This window comes from Somniosus microcephalus, chromosome 1 (assembly GCF_052327205.1).
Source record: "Somniosus microcephalus isolate GS21.2 chromosome 1, FLI_Smic_1.0, whole genome shotgun sequence".
Classification (NCBI taxonomy): domain Eukaryota; kingdom Metazoa; phylum Chordata; class Chondrichthyes; order Squaliformes; family Somniosidae; genus Somniosus; species Somniosus microcephalus.
Window position 1 is genome coordinate 235,139,752 of NC_140987.1, and position 18,170 is coordinate 235,157,921.

An 18,170-nucleotide genomic window follows, 5' to 3' on the forward strand; every position below is an offset into this window, starting at 1 on the left:
GAACACCGGTGAGCCGTCCCTGGATAAATCATTTTGGCTGCGAGCTTCGGCTCACAGAGACCTTTCACCCTTAGGTCCATCTGGGAGAGAAGCAGGGTCCAGCGAGCAATGCGGGCACTGCTCACTGTCCCATCTTTAATTCACCCATCTAGGAGCATTTGAGTGGGCGTGTGATGGGGGAGGAGGGTGATGGGCGAGGTGCCTGTGAAGATCAATGACCTTTTCACAGCCCAGTGAGTGGCGAGGAGGTGCCTCTCACAGTTGGAGTAGCCCTTCTCCACATCTGTGATTATCCTGGAGGAGTAAACCACCGGTCTCAGCTGACCGTGCCGCTCCTGGAGCAGCACTGCACTCAGACTGTCCCCGCTGGCTGCTACCTCCAGGAAAAACTCTTCTCCCCCATCAATAGCCCCTAGAGCTGGCGCGGTCTGCAGATCTTGTTTGAGTTTTACAAATGCTGCCTTGCAACCCTCATCCCAAACCCACTACACTCCCTTGTGTAGGAGTCGGAGCAGGGGGGCTGCTGTGGCTGCGTAATCCTCAATAAAATCTCTGCAGTACCCGGTTAGCCCTAGAAAAGATTTCACTCCTGTTACTTTATTGGGGGCTGGTAACTCTTGCACTGCTTCCCTTCTGGTTTATCGATGGCCCTTTCCCCTGCTCGTACAGGCTGCCCTAGGAATTTTACTTCCTGTTGGCCGATCTATACTTTCTTAGGGTTTACTTTAAAGCCTTCTTGCCTGAGCAACTCCAGCAGTTCAGCCAGTAGTGGACCATGTTCCACTCCTTCATTGGTGAATAGGAGCAGGTCATCCACATACTGAACTAACTGCCGAGGCCGGCTGAAGCCCTTTGAACAATTAGCCATACATTGGTGAAAAATGCTGGGGCTATTGTGGAAACCCTGAGGTAGGCAGTTCCAGGTGTATTGTTGGCCTTCAAAAGTGAAGGCAAACTTGTACTGGTCCTCTCTCCGTAGAGGGATGGACCAAAACCCGTTGGAAATATCCAGCACCGTGAAGGTGGTTGCGGAGGCTGGAATACTTCCAATGAGGTCGGCGACAGTAGCGACCGTGGGTGCACAGGCGGGTTATGTTTCGATTGAGTACCCGATAATCCACTGTGGCTCTCCAGAAGTTATCCGGTTTTCTAACCAGGCACAGTGGAGAGTTTACGTGGGTGGCTATTGGTCTCAATACCCCCTGTTTGACCAGAGAGGTCATGGCCGTTTCCATGTCTGCCTCCGCTTGCTTGGGGAAATTGTATTGCTTTTGTGGTCGGGTCATGGGGTCCCTGTTTACACTAACTTCGACCCCGTTTACCCTTCCACAATCATGTTTATGAGTGGCAACTGCGCCGAGGTGTGCTCGCACAAATGCCTGGTATTCCAGTGGGGTGTTACTGACCATTATTTCGATGCCGTAACCCTCCTTTGGTTTTAAAGTGCACAAGGTCCCCTTGCCCTGTTTCTCTGGGATAATTGCCACTTCACTTTCTTTGCCGGTGCATGCTCCCCACAGACTGTGGTTCCTAAGATCCATTAGAATCCTGTGGCCTATGATAAAATCAGCCCCCAGGATCCCTTTCCCTTCCTGCTCCCATTTCATTAAAACACAGGTCCACTTGGTGTGGAGTGCTCCTAAATGAATGATCAGCGGGATGGAGAACGAGCCAGCCTGCTCGTTACCTATAAACCCCACTAAGCTGTATGGGACCCTGTTAGACAGAGGCGAGGCAGCGGGGTTATCTGAATAGATGATGGTGCTTGATGCTCCCGTGCCCAACAGATAGGTCCCTTTCACATTTTCCACCTCCATCTTAACAAGCTGTCTCTTCCACGCATCATACTCAAGGGGACACAGGTAGACAGGCTGCACTGGCTCTAGTCATAGGTCTCTGTTGGGTGGGCCAGCTAACAAAACCTGGAGTGCAGCTACTATCGAATCAAGCATGGGGGGAGAGGTCGGTGTTTGTGTTTTTGGGGCAGGAGCTGGGGAGCTTTTCCCCACATTATCCTTCCATGGATTTCTACAGTCCCTTCTCCAATGCCCACTTTTCCCGCACCCAAAGCGGTTACACCTCGTATCGGAAGGATTACCCCCTTCCTGGTGCCATTCTTTCTTGCTAGCAGGTTTTATTTTGTGAAACTTTCCTTTTGGTGGTTATTCTTCTACCCCTCTACCATTGCGGTAAGCCAGGGTCAGTTGTCTGACCACTGCCTCCTCGGTGACCTGGGGGCCATTCCGGTCAAACCAGAGCTCAGCCTTGGCCCTGATCCGTGGCAAGCTGTTTGCCATCAGACTTCGGAGCCAGTGGGTCAGCTTGTCCTGGTTCATGTGAGTCTGGTCGCGATCCCCATTGCAGGCACTCTTGTAAACAGGCCACAGCCTGTCTGCGAAAACCTGTGGGGTCTCCCCTGCTAACTGTATAGTCTTCTCCACCCGAGAGAAAGGACTACCATCGTTCATACCCATTGCCTCCAGAACTTCCTCCCGGATGGCAGCGTACCCCCCTTGCCCTTTCTTGCTCTCTGCAGAGAGGGACTGGTACATCTTGCTGTCCAGGGAGAACAGGAGCATTTTGGCCATCTCAGAGTCATCGCACTCATTGATGCCTGCTGCCTGTTCCACTTCCATGAAGTGGACCGAGGGGTCTCACTTTTGGGTGAGCTTGTTCAGGTGGCTTGCCACAGCCCTAAGCTGTTGGGTACCATGGGGAATCACGAATTGGCTTTCAAGGGGTCCCTGACCCCCACCACCGCCGGGCGGGCCAAACTTTTGCTGCCGAGCCGGGCACATCGGCCCTGGCTCCAACCTCTCCTGCATTGGCTTGCCCCCTTCTCCCTGCTGCCAAACCGAGTTAAAACCCGGCGCCACAGGTGGTGGTGGTGTGCTCTCTTCCCTGCCTTCCTTACAGATTGCCTGTCCTTCCTGCTGCCCAACCGAGTCGTTCCCCGGTGCCACAGGTGACATCTGAACATTTTCCCCTTCTACTTCAAGACCCACCCGGGCCACACCCGGGCTCACTAGGCATACCATGCCCTTTGCCCTGGACAGCGAAAGGTTTAAACTGTCGATCTGCTTTTGGCAGGGTTCGTGATCTCCCGCTTCAACACCCTAGTGCTTGCTACCTTATAAGCTGCCTGTACATCTCTTAACCTCTCTTCTGTTTCTTTTATTTGCCTGGTAAGGTGGGCGTTCTCTTCTCGTAACATTAACTCGTTACCCTTTGCCTCGGTGACTTGACACCGAAAATATTCATGTCTGTTCCTGTGTTTTTTCGCTATCTGTAATTTCTCCTGACTTTGGGCCTTTAATTCCTGCAATAGTCCTTCCCCTGCTAGAGCCCTTGCTTCAGACAGCTGAGCTGATTCCTGCAGCTCTGCTGTTAGTGCCTTAATGCGCTGATCTAAAAGCTGGATCTGTCGCAGGGAGCAGACCAACCGGATGGCTTTCTCCACAGACTTTTGTGGTCTTTTCTGTCAGTCCATTTGGCTGCAGCGTCCATGGGATGCTCAGCGCGCAACAGACTGGTCACCCATTTCTTGGTGATATTCACCTTTTCAAACACCTAAGAGATAATTCTCTCTTCCATCTTATTTCTTTCCTCAAAAACAGTGTCTACTGCATCACATCCCTTTTGCCAAGGTCCTGCTGCAGTCATCATTTCTGTAAGGGGTGTTGTGTGGGTCAGCTTCACCTCTGACTTGTGAGCGGTTTGAATCGCTCCCACTCCCTTGGATCTAGATCTGGGACTTATTTGGGGGTTGTGATGAAAAGTGCAGCAGACAACTGAATTTTGGTGAATGAAATAAGATCTTAATTTGAGAAAGAAAATATACAACACAATAATCATAACACTCTAAATTGGGGGAACACTTCAGAATATACGAGGAAAACAACAATAGACAGAATACTTCACCCCTCCCATTCCCACTTCACTAGCTAAGTTGGGCTCCAGAGGACCAGGGATGATGCTTACCAAAAATGACTTCTTTTGACAGTTGTAGAGGTTCGCAATTTTGGGGTTCCCTAGATGTGTCAGTTGGGGCCTGCCGTACCCCGGACGTGGTAGAGGACTTCACCTGCATGGCTGGTCAGTCTTCGCAAGTCCGCTGATGCGGTAGGGTGCGTATTGGATCCATCAGGTGAGTGCCCAATTTCTTTTGGTTAGAAGTAGGGTTTAGAGACTTTTCAGTAAAATCTTACACAGGGGTAAGTCAGGATAGATTGTAGAGTGGAAAAACTTGCGGATTTTCAGTTTTCTTCCGAGTTGGGTTTTGCTGGTCGCGGTGGCCCAATATTACCCAGTTGCTGGTAATATTTGGTTGTTTGCTTCATGGGGCCCTGGTCTGCCACGAGGTCTATGACGGTGTGTTATTCCTTCGAGAGGGAGCTTCTTCTTGGACTTGTAATGTATATACCTTTAAGGGGGGAACTATCTTTTACAGCTCATGTATACTGCAGTACCGGCAGTGACCACACCTGTATATAGCACTGAGTAGTAATCTGTACAGATCAGTTCCACTGTGAGCCATGTTGAGTAACCATCTGTTGTACCGTTCTCCTGCAGTCTGTGTCTTATTATACATGGACACAACATTGGCGACAAGGCAAGTTCGAACCGACCTGCAACTCTGCATCACCTCCCGGGGATTCGTTCCTGGAGATCAGTGGATTGGAGGTCAAGGCCAGAGGCTCGGGCATCGACCACGGGCAAAAGCCCAGTCATCCAGCAGAGACTCGAGAATTGTGGGGGAGGCTGTCGAGAGCCAGGCTTGGCTTTCCAGTCGAGAGTCGAGGTGGTCCAGCGAAACAGGCTGGCAACGGGTAGTGTGCAGACTCTTCCTGGACAGCGGCGGGCTAGAACCCGACCGAGCGGCACAGCAAAGGGCCAAGCAGCGTCGACGGGGGAGAGAGAGAGAGGGCAGAGCGCACAGGGCGCAGTCGGTGTTCAGGGGCCGAGCAGCGTCGAAGAGAGGGAGAGAGAGATGCGCAGAAACCTGCGAGGCGCCGCCATTGCCACGAGGAACACCGAGAGCGGCGTTGGCAGCAGTGCAGGAGAAGCGCGCGAAACCTACAGGGTGCCGCCATTGCCACGAGAACTGCCGGGAGCGGCGTTGGCAGCAGTGGGGGAGGAAGGAAAGCGCAGGAGACGCCATTCTAAGCCATTGGGAGACGCCATTTTAAACCACACCCAAAATGCCAAAGAGTGGCAGTATCACCGCATTTGACAATGAAGTCGAAGATTGGACTGCATATGTCGAACGAATAGAGGTATACTGCAAGGCAAATGAGGTGTCAGATGACAAGAAAGCGTCGGTATTGTTAAATTTAATGGGTGCAAAGATGTATGGTTTATTACGAAATCTAGTAACCCCAACGAAGCCAACGGAAAAGAGTTTTGAAGACATAGTAACGATACTACAGGAACATTTAAACCCCACACCGCTGCTGATAGCAGAAAGATTAAAGTTTAACAAACAGAACCAGCATAAGGATGAAAGCAATGCTGATTATTTAACAGAACTGCGCAAACTATCGAAACACTGCCAGTTTGGAGCGGGACTGGCAGATACCTTAAGGGACAAGATTGTGTGTGGGCTTCAAAGTGAAGGAACCCAGAAACGGCTTTTATCTGAAAAGGACCTTATGCTGGAAAAGGCTTTCAGCATTGCAGTATCATATGAAGCAGCAGCACGGGGCGCTGCAGAGATACAACAGAGACCGCAAGAATATGGCACAAACAAAATGTCATATGGAACAGAGAAGTGCTGTCGCTGCGGCAGAACAACACATGACCAGAATGATTGCTGGTTCAAAGACAAAGTGTGCAGACAGTGTGGAAAAGTACGACACATAGCACGAGTCTGCATCAGGAAAGAAAACCAGCAATAAGAAACCTATCAAAGAAAAGTACAAGAAGGTACATAAGATGACGGGGAATAGTACAGACGAACAAAAGAGTGATAATGACTCCGAAAGCAGGGAACTGAGTTGTCTGAAACTACATAATGTGATCACAACGGAGGATCACCAAACCATTTGGGTCACTCTCAAGAGAGCAGGAGTCCAGGTAAAGATGGAATTGGACACTGGATCAGCCCTAACAGTCATAAACCGACGGGACTACGAGCGGCTATTCTCACACATACCCTTGAGAGACACAAAAATTATTCTGAAGACGTACACGGGGCAAAAAGTCTATCCCAAAGGAAAAATAAGGGTGACCGTTATATATACCAGTAAGGAAACACCAAAACTAGACCTGTATGTATTACAAGATGGAGGACCACCATTACTGCGATGTGAATGGATCCGGAAAATACAACTGGATGGGCATTCCATACAGGCACTGACCATGGCTGACAAAAAGGATGACGACGTCACACCTGGGTGACTGTCAAAGATCCGAACTGATGCGAAAGAAGTGTTTCGGCAAGGACTCGGAACACTAAAAGGCATGACAGCGATGATTAAAATTGAAGAAAACGCAAGCCCAACATTTTTTAAGGCCAGACCGGTACCTTATGCGATCCGCCCAGCCGTTGAAGCAGAACTGGAGAGTCTGGAACGTTCAGGTGTACTGTCCAAGGTAGACTGGAGCGAGTGGGCTACACCCATCGTCCCTGTGATGAAAAAGTCATTGAGCAGCACGCCTGGGGAACAAAGGAAGGTTCACATCTGTGGGGACTTTAAGGTAACAGTGAAGCCGGTCCTTCAGACCGTACAATATCCACTTCCGCGGATTGAAGATATTTTCGCCTCGCTATCTGGAGGGAAATGCTTCACTAAGATTGATCTGGCCCAGGCGTATCTGCAAATAGAGGTGGAAGAAGCATCAAAAAAATACCTCACAATCAACACCCATAAAGGTCTCTACCAATACAACCGGCTGGTATTCGGGGTAGCATCAGCTCCGGCTATTTGGCAGAGGGCAATGGAACAATTCCTGCAAAGGATCCCTGGGACCCTGTGTTATTTGGACGACATCCTGGTCACGGGCAAAAATGAAAGTGATCACCTTGCCAACCTGGAGCAGGTGCTAACTAGATTGCAGGAATATGGGCTCCGAGCTAACCGCCCCAAATGCGAGTTTTTTAGAAAACAGATCTCGTATTGTGGCCACGTTATCGATAAAGAGGGGTTACATAAGTCCCCAGAGAAGATTGAGGCAGTAGTCAAGGCTCCAGCACCGGAAAATGTGTCACAACTGAGGTCGTTCCTCGGGCTGGTAAACTACTACCATAAGTTCTTGTCAAATTTGTCGACAATACTACACCCACTTAACACCCTACTGCAAACTGGGGTGCCATGGAAGTGGAGTGACAAATGTAGATGAGCTTTCCAGAAGAGCAAAACACTAATCACATCAAAAGAGGTATTGGCCCATTACAACCCAGCATTACCAATTCGGTTGGCATGTGATGCGTCACCCTACGGCATTGGAGCGGTGCTGTCGCACAAATTCTCGGACGGCTCAGAGAGGCCAATAGCCTTTGTGTCACGATCACTAATGTCAGCCGAGCGTAACTACGCCCAGATTGACAGGGAGGCCCTCAGCCGAGTGTGGGGAGTGAAAAAGTTCAATCACTATCTGCATGGGCAGAAATTCACCTTGTTGACTGATCACCAGCCTCTTGTCTCCATTTTTAATCCGAAGAAGGGCGTTCCGGTCATGACTGTGCAACGACTACAAAGATGGTCACTTTTTCTAGGGGTGCACCACTATGAGATTGAATATAAGGGCACGAAACAGCATGGAAATGCTGATGCGCTATCACGCCTGCCACTGCCTACTGCGGAGGAAGCAACAGCAGTGGATCCTGTCAAAATATTCCATTCGACTATAGTTGAATACCTACTCGTAACTAACGCTTGTATCGAAAAGGAAACCCGAAATGACCCGACACTGTCTCGGGTATGTTAGATATCTTAATGTTGTGTCCTTCAATAATCAGACTGCAGGGAACGATTCAACAGGTGTTTACTGAATGAGGGTTACTCTAGAACTAACTGTACAGATCACTACTCAGGGTTTATATGCAGGTGTGGTCACTGCCGGTACTGCAGTATACAGGAGCTGTAAAAAGTAGTTCTCTCCCTTAATAAAGGTACATACATTACAATTCCTCCCCTTTTAGATTAACAGTACCATAACACTCATTTAACAATTAAATATCAAACTAATTACAATTAATACTTTTAACATGCAACATTAGCTGAAAATAGTCTATTTATAAATTCAGTCTTTGGGGAGGCTTCCTGATCCTTTCTGGATAGCGCCTTTCCCAAGTGTCTTGCTCTTGGTGCGGAGGCGATTCTGGCCCCCTGTCGTCGGTTGGTTCATCAGCTTCCGATGCTACTGTTTCTAGGGTAGATATGACCTGTACGTTGGGTTCCTCACCAGGTACGTATGGCCGAGACATCGGGTTGACTCATTCCTGTGATTCTAGGATCTGGTCAGCATGGCGTCTCACAATGTTCTCCCCAACATCCACTGTGTACATTAGTGGGCCCTGCCATGTGCATATCATTCCTGGTTGCCATTTCTCTGTTCGGTAGTCGTGGGCCAAGACTGGTTGTCCTACATTGAAGCTCCTTGTCGGCTTCTCATTGATGTGCTGGAATTCGTTACTCTCAACATCTCTTCTTACATTCTGAGCAAATCCAGACGAGATCTCAACCTTCGGTTAAAGAACATCATGGCTGGGGCCTGGTTGGTGACTGCATGTGTCGCATTTCTGTAGGCTAACAGAAAATTGCCCACCTTATGCTGCAGTGGAATATCGTCATCGCACATGGCCCTTACTGCTTTTTTAAAGGTTTGTACGTACCTCTCAGCCAATCCATTTGTGGCTGGATGATACGGGGCAGATGTGTAATGCCGTACCCCATTCCTTTTCATAAATCTTCGAAACTCTTCGGACACAAACTGTGGTCCGTTATCAGAGCAAATCTGCTCTGGCAAGCCGTTTCTGGCAAAAATGGTCCGTAGGACTGCAATAGTTTTCTCTGTGGTGGTGGAGGACATTTTGATCAGCTCAGGCCATTTCGAGTGCGCATCCACGGCTATTAAAAACATTGAGTCCATGAATGGACCAGCAAAATCAATATGCCCCCATTGCCATGGAGATGAGGGCCACTCCCATGGTTGTAGAGGGGCATGTAGTGGTGCATTTTGGACCTTCTGGCATCCTGAGCAGCTCTTTGTCAGGTCCTCGATTTGCTGATCGATCCCCGGCCACCACACATAAGCCCTAGCAAGGCTTTTCATTTTCACCCCTCCCAGATGACCTTTGTGAAGCTCATTGAGCACTCTCTCCCTTAACTTGGGTGGAATTACCACTCGGGATCCACACATCAAGGTCCCCTGGCATATTGACAGCTGTTCTCTTCTGGATGAGAATGCTGGCAACAGTGAGTCGCCATGTGCTGGCCATCCCTTCACCGTCAAATCATATACCCGAGACAGTGTCGGGTCATTTCGGGTCTCCTTCTCTATACCAGCGTTAGTTACTGGCAAGCATTCAATTATAGTCGAATGAAACATTTCGACAGGATCCACTGCTGGTGCTTCCTCCGCAGTAGGCAATGGCAGGCGTGATAGCCCATCAGCGTTTCCATGCTGTTTCGTGACCTTATACTCGATTTCATATTGGTGCGCCCCTAGAAAAAGAGACCATCTTTGTAGCCGTTGAGCAGTCATCACCGGAACGCCCTTCTTTGGATTAAAGATGGAGACAAGTGGTTGGTGGTCAGTCAGCAAGGTGAAATTCTGCGCGTGCAGATAGTGATTGAACTTTTTCACTCCCCAGACTAGGCTGAGGGCCTCCCTGTCAATCTGGGTGTAGTTACGCTCGGCTGAGGTGAGTGATCGTGACGCAAAGGCTATTGGCCTCTCTGAGCCGTCCGAGAATTTGTGCGACAGCACCGCTCCAATGCCGTAGGGTGACGCATCACATGCCAACCGAATTGGTAATGTCGGGTTGTAATGGGCCAATACCTCTTTCGATGTGATTAGTGTTTTGCTCTTCTGGAAAGCTCATCTACATTCATCACTCCACTTCCATGGCACCCCAGTTTGCAGTAGGGTGTTCAGTGGCTGTAGTATTGTAGACAAATTTGGCAAGAACTTATGGTAGTAGTTTACCAGCCCGAGGAACGAACTCAGTTGTGACACATTTTCCGGTGCTGGAGCCTTGACTACTGCCTCAATCTTCTCTGGGGACTTATGTAACCCCTCTTTATCGATAACGTGGCCACAATACGAGATCTGTTTTCTAAAAGACTCGCATTTGGGGCGGTTAGCTTGGAGCCCATATTCCTGCAATCTAGTGAGCACCTGCTCCAGGTTGGCAAGGTGATCACTGTCATTTTCGCCCTTGACCAGGATGTCGTCCAAATAACACAGGGTCCCTGGGATCACTTGCAGGAATTGTTCCATTGCCCTCTGCCAAATAGCCGGAGCTGATGCTACCCCGAATACCAGCCGATTGTATTGGTGGAGACCTTTATGGGTGTTGATTGTGAGGTATTTTTTTGATGCTTCTTCTACCTCTATTTGCAGAAACGCCTGGGCCAGATCAATCTTGGTGAAGCGTTTCCCTCCAGATAGCGAGGCAAAAATATCTTCAATCCGCGGAAGTGGATATTGTACGGTGTGAAGGATCGGGTTCACTGTTACCTTAATGTCCCCACAGATGCGAATCTTCCTTGGTTCCCCAGGCGTGCTGCTCAACGACTTTTTCATCACAGGGACGATGAGTGTAGCCCACTCAGTCCAGTCTACCTTGGACAGTACACCTGAATGTTCCAGACCCTCCAGCTCTGCTTCGGCGGCTGGGCGGATTGCATAAGGTACCGGTCTGGCCTTAAAAAATTTTGGGCTTGCGTTTTCTTCAATTTTAATCATCGCTGTCATGCCTTTTAGTGTTCCGAGTCCTTGCTGGAACACTTCTTTTGCGTCAGTTAGGATCTTTGACAGTCGCCCAGGTGTGACGTCGTCATCGTTTTTGTCAGCCACAGTCAGTGCCTGTATGGAATGCCAATCTAGCTGTATCTTCCGGATCCATTCACGTCCTAGTAGTGGTGGTCCTCCATCTGGCAATATATATCGGTCCATTTTTGGTGTTTCCTTGCCGTTATATATAACGTTCACCCTTATTTTTCCTTTGGGGTAGACTTTTTGCCCCGTGTACGTCTTCAAGACAATCTTTGTATCTCTCAAGGGTATATGTGAGAATTGCCGCTTGTAGTCCCTTCGGTTTATGACTGTTAGGGCTGATCCTGTGTCCAATTCCATTTTCACTTGGACTCCTGCTATCTTGAGCGTGACCCAGATAGTTTGGTGATCCTCCATTTTGATCACATTATGTAGTTTCAGACAACCCAGCTCCTTGCTTCTGGAGTCTGTATCACTCTTCTGTTCATCTGAACTTCTCTCCGTCACCTTATGTACCTTCTTGTACTTCTCCTGTGGAGATTTCTTGCTGCTGGTTGTCTTTCCCGACCTGCAGACTCTTGCTATGTGTCCTACTTTTCCACACTGTTTGCACACTTTGTCCTTCAACCAGCAATCATTATGGTTGTGTGTTGTTCTGCCGCAGCGATAGCACTTCACTGTTCTGTATGACATTTCATTTGTGCCATATTCTTGCAGTCTCCATTGTATCTCTGCAGCGCCCCGTGCTGCTGCTTCATGTGATACTGCAATGCTGAAAGCCTTGTCCAGCTTAAGAACCTTTTCTGATAGAAGCCATTTCTGGATTCCTTCACTTTGAAGCCCACACACAAACTGGTCCCTTAAAGTATCTGCTAGTCCCGTTCCAAACTGGCAGTGTTTCGATAGCTTGCGCAGTTCCGTTAAATACTCAGCATTACTTTCATCTTTTTGCTGGTTCCTTTTGTGCAACTTAAATCTTTCTGCTATCAGCAGCGGTGTGGGGTTTAAGTGGTCCTGCACGATTGACACTATGTTTTCAAAATCCTTTCCTACTGGCTTCTCTGGGGTTACTAGGTTTCGTAGTAAGCCATATGTTTTTGCACCCATTGAATTCAACAATACCAGCACTTTCTTATCTTCTGGCACTTCATTCGCCTGGCCGTATACTTGTATGCGTTCAACATATGTCGTCCAATCTTCGACTTCATTGTCGAACGCTGGGATACTGCCACTCTTCAGCATTTTTGGGTGTGGTTAGACTGGCTTAAAATGGCGTCTCCCGCGCTTTCCTTTCTGCCCCGCTGCGGCTTAAAATGGCATCTCCCGTGCTTTCCTTTCTTCCCCGCTGCGGCTTAAAATGGCGCCTCCCGCGCTGCTGCCAACGCCGCTCTCTGCGGTCCTCGTGGCAAATCGCGATGCCCTGTGGGTTTCGTGTGCTGCTCCTGCGCTTCTGCCAACGCCGCTCTCTGCGGTCCTCGTGGCAATGGCAGCGCCTCGCGTTTTCTGCGCACCTCTCTCCCCCGTTGAAGCTGCTCGGCCCTGGAACACCGGCTGCGCTCTGCACGTTTTCCTGCGCGCCTCTCTCCCCCGTTGACGCTGCTCGGCCCTTGAACACCGGCTGCGCTCTGTGCGTTTTCCTGCGTGCCTCTCTCCCCCGTTGACGTTGCTCGGCCCTTGAACACCGGCTGCGCTCTGCTCTCTCTCCCCTCTCTCCCCCGTTGACGCCGCTCGGTCCTGAACACCAGCTATGCCCTGTGCACTCTGCCCTCTCTCTCTCCCCCGTCGACGCTGCTCGGCCTTTTTCTGTGCCGCTTGGTCGGGCTCTAGCCCGTCGCTGTCTGGGAAGGGTCTGCGCAGTATCTGTTGCCAGCCTGTTTTGCTGGACCACCATGACTGGAAAGCCAAGCCTGGCTCTCGACAGCCTCCCCTGCGATGCTCAAATCTCTGCTGGATGACTGGGGGTTGCCCGTGGTCGACGCCCGTGCTTCTGGACTCGACCTTCTTCCACTGTTCTCCAGGAGCGAATCCCTGGGAGGTGATGCAGAGTTGCAGATAGGTTTGAATCTGCTCGTCACCAATGTTAGATATCTTAATGTTGTGTCCTTCAATAATCAGACTGCAGGGAATGATTCAACAGGTGTTTACTGAATGGGGGTTACTCTAGAACTAATTGTAGAGATCATTACTCAGGGTTTATATACAGGTGTGGTCACTGCCGGTACTACAGTATACAGGAGCTGTAATAAGTAGTTCTCTCCCTTAAAGGTACATACATTACAGGGTATATGATTTGACGGTGAAGGGATGGCCAGCACATGGCGATTCAATGTTGCCAGCATTCTCAACAAGGAGAGAACAGCTGTCAGTGTGCCGGGGGACCTTGATGTGTGGATCCCGAGTGGTAATTCTACCCAAGTTAAGGGATAGAGTGCTCAATGAGCTTCATGAGGATCATCTGGGAGGGGTAAAAATGGAAAGCCTAGCCAGGGCTTATGTGTGGTGGCCGGGAATCGATAAACAAATCGAGGACCTGACCAAGAGCTGCTCAGCATGCCAGAAAGTCCAAAATGCACCACCACAGGCCCCTCTACTCCCATGGGAGTGGCCCTCATCTCCATGGCAATGGGTGCATATTGATTTTGCTGGTCCATTCATGGACTCAATGTTTTTAATAGCCGCGGATGCGCACTCGAAATGGCCTGAGGTCATCAAAATGTCCTCCACCACCACGGAGAAAACTATTGCAGTCCTATGGACCATTTTTGCCAGGAATGGCTTGCCAGAACAGATTTGCTCCGACAACGGACCACAGTTTGTGTCTGAAGAGTTCCGGAGGTTCTTGAAAATGAATGGGGTAAGGCATTACACACCCGCCCCGTATCATCCAGCCACAAATGGATTGGCTGAGAGGTTCGTACAAACCTTTAAAAGGCAATAAAGGCTATTTACAATGACAACATTCTGCTGCAGCACAAGGTGGACAATTTCCTGTTCACCTACCGGAATGCGACACATGCAGTCACCAACCAGGCCCCAGTCATGATGTGCTTTAACCAAAGGTTAAGACCTCGTCTGGATTTGCTCAGACCAAACGTACGAAGAGGTGTTGAGAGTAAGCAATTCCAGCACATCCATGAGAAGCCAACAAGGATCTTCAATGTAGGGCAGCCAGTCTTGGCCCGTGACTACCGAACAGAAAAATGGCAGCCAGGAACGATATGCACACGGCACAGCCCACTAATGTACACAGTGGACGTTGGGGAGAGCATCGTGAGATGCCATGCTGACCAGAACCTAGAGTCACAGGAACAAGTCAACCCCATGCCTCGCCCATACGTACCTGGTGATGAACCCAACGTACAGGTCGCATCTACCCCAGAAACAGTAGCATTGGAAGCCGATGAACCAACCGACGACAGGGGGCCAGAATTGCCTCCGCACCAAGAGCAAGACACTCGGGAAAGGTGCTATCCAGAAAGGATCAGGAAGCCTCCCCAAAGACTGAATATATAAATAGACTATTTTCAGCTAATGTTGCATGTTAAAAGTGTTAATTGTAATTAGTTTGATATTTAATTGTTAAATGAGTGTTATGGTACTGTTAATCTAAAAGGGGAGGAATTGTAATGTATATACCTTTAAGGGGGGAACTATCTTTTACAGCTCATGTATACTGCAGTACCGGCAGTGACTACACCTGTATATAGCACTGAGTAGTAATCTGTCCAGATCAGTTCCACTGTGAGCCATGTTGAGTAAACACCTGTTGTACCATTCTCCTGCAGTCTGTGTCTTATTATACATGGACACAACACAAACAGCCCCACATCTGACCTTATGATTGAGGGAAGGTCATTGATGAAGCAGCTGAAGATGGTTGGGCCTAGGATACTCCCCTGAGGAAATCCTGCAGCGATGTCCTGGGGCTGAGATGATTGGCCTCCAACAACCACAGCCAGCTTCCTTTGTGCTAGGTATGACTTCAGCCACTGGAGTGTTTTCCCCCTGATTCTCATTTACTTCAATTTTACTAGAGCTCCTTGATGCCACCCTCAGTCGAATAGTGCCTTGATGTCAAGGGCAGCCATTCTCACCTCACTTCTGCAATTTAGATCCTTTGTCCAAGGCAATAAAAAGGTTAGGAGTTGAGTAGTCCTGGCAGAACCCAAACTGAGTGTTGGTGAGCAGGTTATTGATGAGTAAGTGGTATTTGATAGCACTGTCAACAAAACCTTCCATCACTTTGCTGAGAGTAGACTGATGGGACAGTAATTGGCCAGATTGGATTTGTCCTGTTTTTTGTGGACAGGACATATCTTGGCAATTTTCCACTTTGTCGAGTAGATGCCAGTGTTGTAGCTGTACCGGAACAGCTTCACTAGATGCGCAGCTAATTCTGGAGCACATGCCTTCAGCCATACAGCTGAGATGTTGTCGGGGCCCATAGCCTTTGCTGTATCCAGTGCGTTCAGCCATTTACATAGATACATAGATACATAGAAGATAGGAGCAGGAGTAGGCCATTCGGCCCTTCGTGCCTGCTCCGCCATTCGATGAGATCATGGCTGATCCTTTAATTCAGTATCCCGTCCCCGCCTTCTCTCCGTAACCCTTAACCCCTTTTGCCCGTAGAAATATATCTAATTCCCTCTTAAATATATTTAATGAGCTGGCGTACACTGCCCTCTGTGGCAATGAGTTCCACAGGTTCACCACTCTCTGAGTGAAGAAATTCCCCCTCATCTCTGTCCTAAATGGTTTAGCCCTTATCCTTAAATTATGTCCTCTAGTTCTGTTCTCACCCGCCAAGGGAAACATTCCTTCTGCATCCAGTCTGTCTAGACCTGTCAGAATTTTATACACTTCTATGAGGTCCCCTCTCAATCTTCTAAACTCCAGTGTGTACATCCCTAAACTACATAGTCTCTCCTCATAGGTCATTCCCGCCATTCCTGGTATCAGCCTGGTGAATCGCCGCTGCACCCCCTCCATGGCAAGAACATCCTTCCTCAGATGAGGCGACCAAAACTGTACACAGTACTCGAGGTGTGGTCTCACCAGTGCCCTGTACAGCTGCAGCAAGGTATCCCTGTTCCTGTATTCTAACCCTTTTGCTATGAAGGCCAGCATACCGTTTGCCTTCTTGACCGCCTGTTGCACCTGCATGCTCGCCTTCAGTGACTGGTGTACAAGAACACCCAGGTCTCTCTGTACTTCCCCCTCTCCCAATCTATTGCCATTTAAATAATAATTTGCCCTCCCGTTCCTGCACCCAAGGTGGATAACTTCGCACTTGTCCACATTATAGTGCATCTGCCATTTATCCGCCCAATCGCCCAGTCTGTCCAAATCGCTCTGGAGCTTCCTGGTCTCTTCCTCTGAGCCCACCCCCCCTCCTAGTTTAGTGTCGTCTGCAAATTTGGAAATGCTGCATCCGACTCCCTGATCCAGGTCATTAATGTAAATTGTGAACAGCTGGGGGCCCAGGACAGATCCCTGTGGTACCCCACTTGTTACTGCCTGCCATTCAGAAAATGAGCCGTTTATTCCAACTCTCTGTTTTCTATCTGACAGCCAGTTCCCTATCCACGCCAAAACTTTCCCCTTTATCCCATGAGCCTCAATTTTCCATGCTAATCTTTTATGTGGGACCTTATCGAAGGCCTTTTGGAAGTCCAGGTACACCACATCTACTGGCTCTCCCCCATCTATTCTACCAGTTACTCCCTCAAAAAATTCCAATAGATTAGTCAAGCACGATTTACCCTTTGTAAATCCATGTTGACTCTGTCCTATCCTGTCCCCATTTGCTAAGTGCTCCGCTATTTCATCCTTAATGATGGACTCCAGCATTTTGCCCACAACTGATGTAAGGCTTACAGGTCTGTAATTACCTGCTTTTTCCCTACCCCCCTTTTTGAATAGTGGGGTAACGTTAGCTACCCTCCAATCCATCGGCACTGTTCCCGAGTCTAATGAATTCTGAAAAATCATCCTTAGTGCATCCGCTATCTCTAGGGCCACCATGTGGCGTGAATCAAATTGGCTGAATTGATATCATGTGGCGTGAATCAAATTGGCTGAAAACTGGTTTGCGTGATGGTGGGGACATCAAGAGGAGGCCTAGATGGATCATCCATGTAGCACTTCTGGCTGAAGATGGCTGCAAATGCTTCAGCCTTGTCTTTTGCACTCATGTGCAGGGCGCCGCCATCATTGAGCAGAGGGATATTCATGGAGCTTCTCCTCCCGTTAATTGTTTAATTGTTCACCACCATTCACGACTGGATGAGGAAGGACTGCAGAGCTTTAATCTGATCTGTTGGTTAAGAGATTGCTTAGCTCTGTTTATAGCATGCTGCTTCTGCTGTTTAGCATGCTAGTAGTCCTGTGTTGTAGCTTCACCAGGTTGGCACCTCATTTTTAGGTACACCTGGTGCTGCTCCTGGCATGCTCTTCTACACTCCTTATTGAACCAGGGTTGGTCCCCTGGCTTGATGGTAATGGTAGAGTGAGAGATATACCAATCCATGAGGTTACAGATTGTGATGGAATACAATTCTGCTGCTGCTGATGGCCCACAATGCCTCATGGATGCCCAGTTTTGAGCTGCTAGATCTATTCTGAATCTATCCCATTTAGCACGGTGGTAGTCCCTCACTACATGATGGAGGCTGTCCTCAGTGTAAAGATGAGGCTTTGTCTTCACAAGGACTGTGCAATAGTCAGTCCTACCAATACTGTCATGAATAGATGCATCTGCAACAGGTAGATTGGTGAGGACGACGTCAAATAGGTTTTTCCCTCATGTTGGTTTACTCACCACCTGCCTCTGGCCCAGTCTGGCAGCTATGTCCTTCAGGACTCGGCCAGCTTGGTCAGTAGTGGTGCTACCAAGCCACTCTCGGTGATGGACATTGAAGTCAGTTACTCAGAGTATATTCTGTGCCATTGGTAGTACTTCATTGGCTGTAAAAAGCTTTGGGACGTCCGGTGGTCATGAATCACGCTATATAAATGCAAGTCTTTCTTTCAGTGCTTCTTCCAAGTGCTGCTCAACATGGAGGAGTACTGATTCATCCACTGAGGGAGGGCGGTAGGTGATGATCAGCAGGAGGTTTCCTTGCCCATGTTTGACCTATGCCATGAGATTTTGTGGCGTCAGAGTCAATGTTGAGGACTTCCAGGGCCACTCCTTCCTGACTGTATACCACTGTGCTGCCACC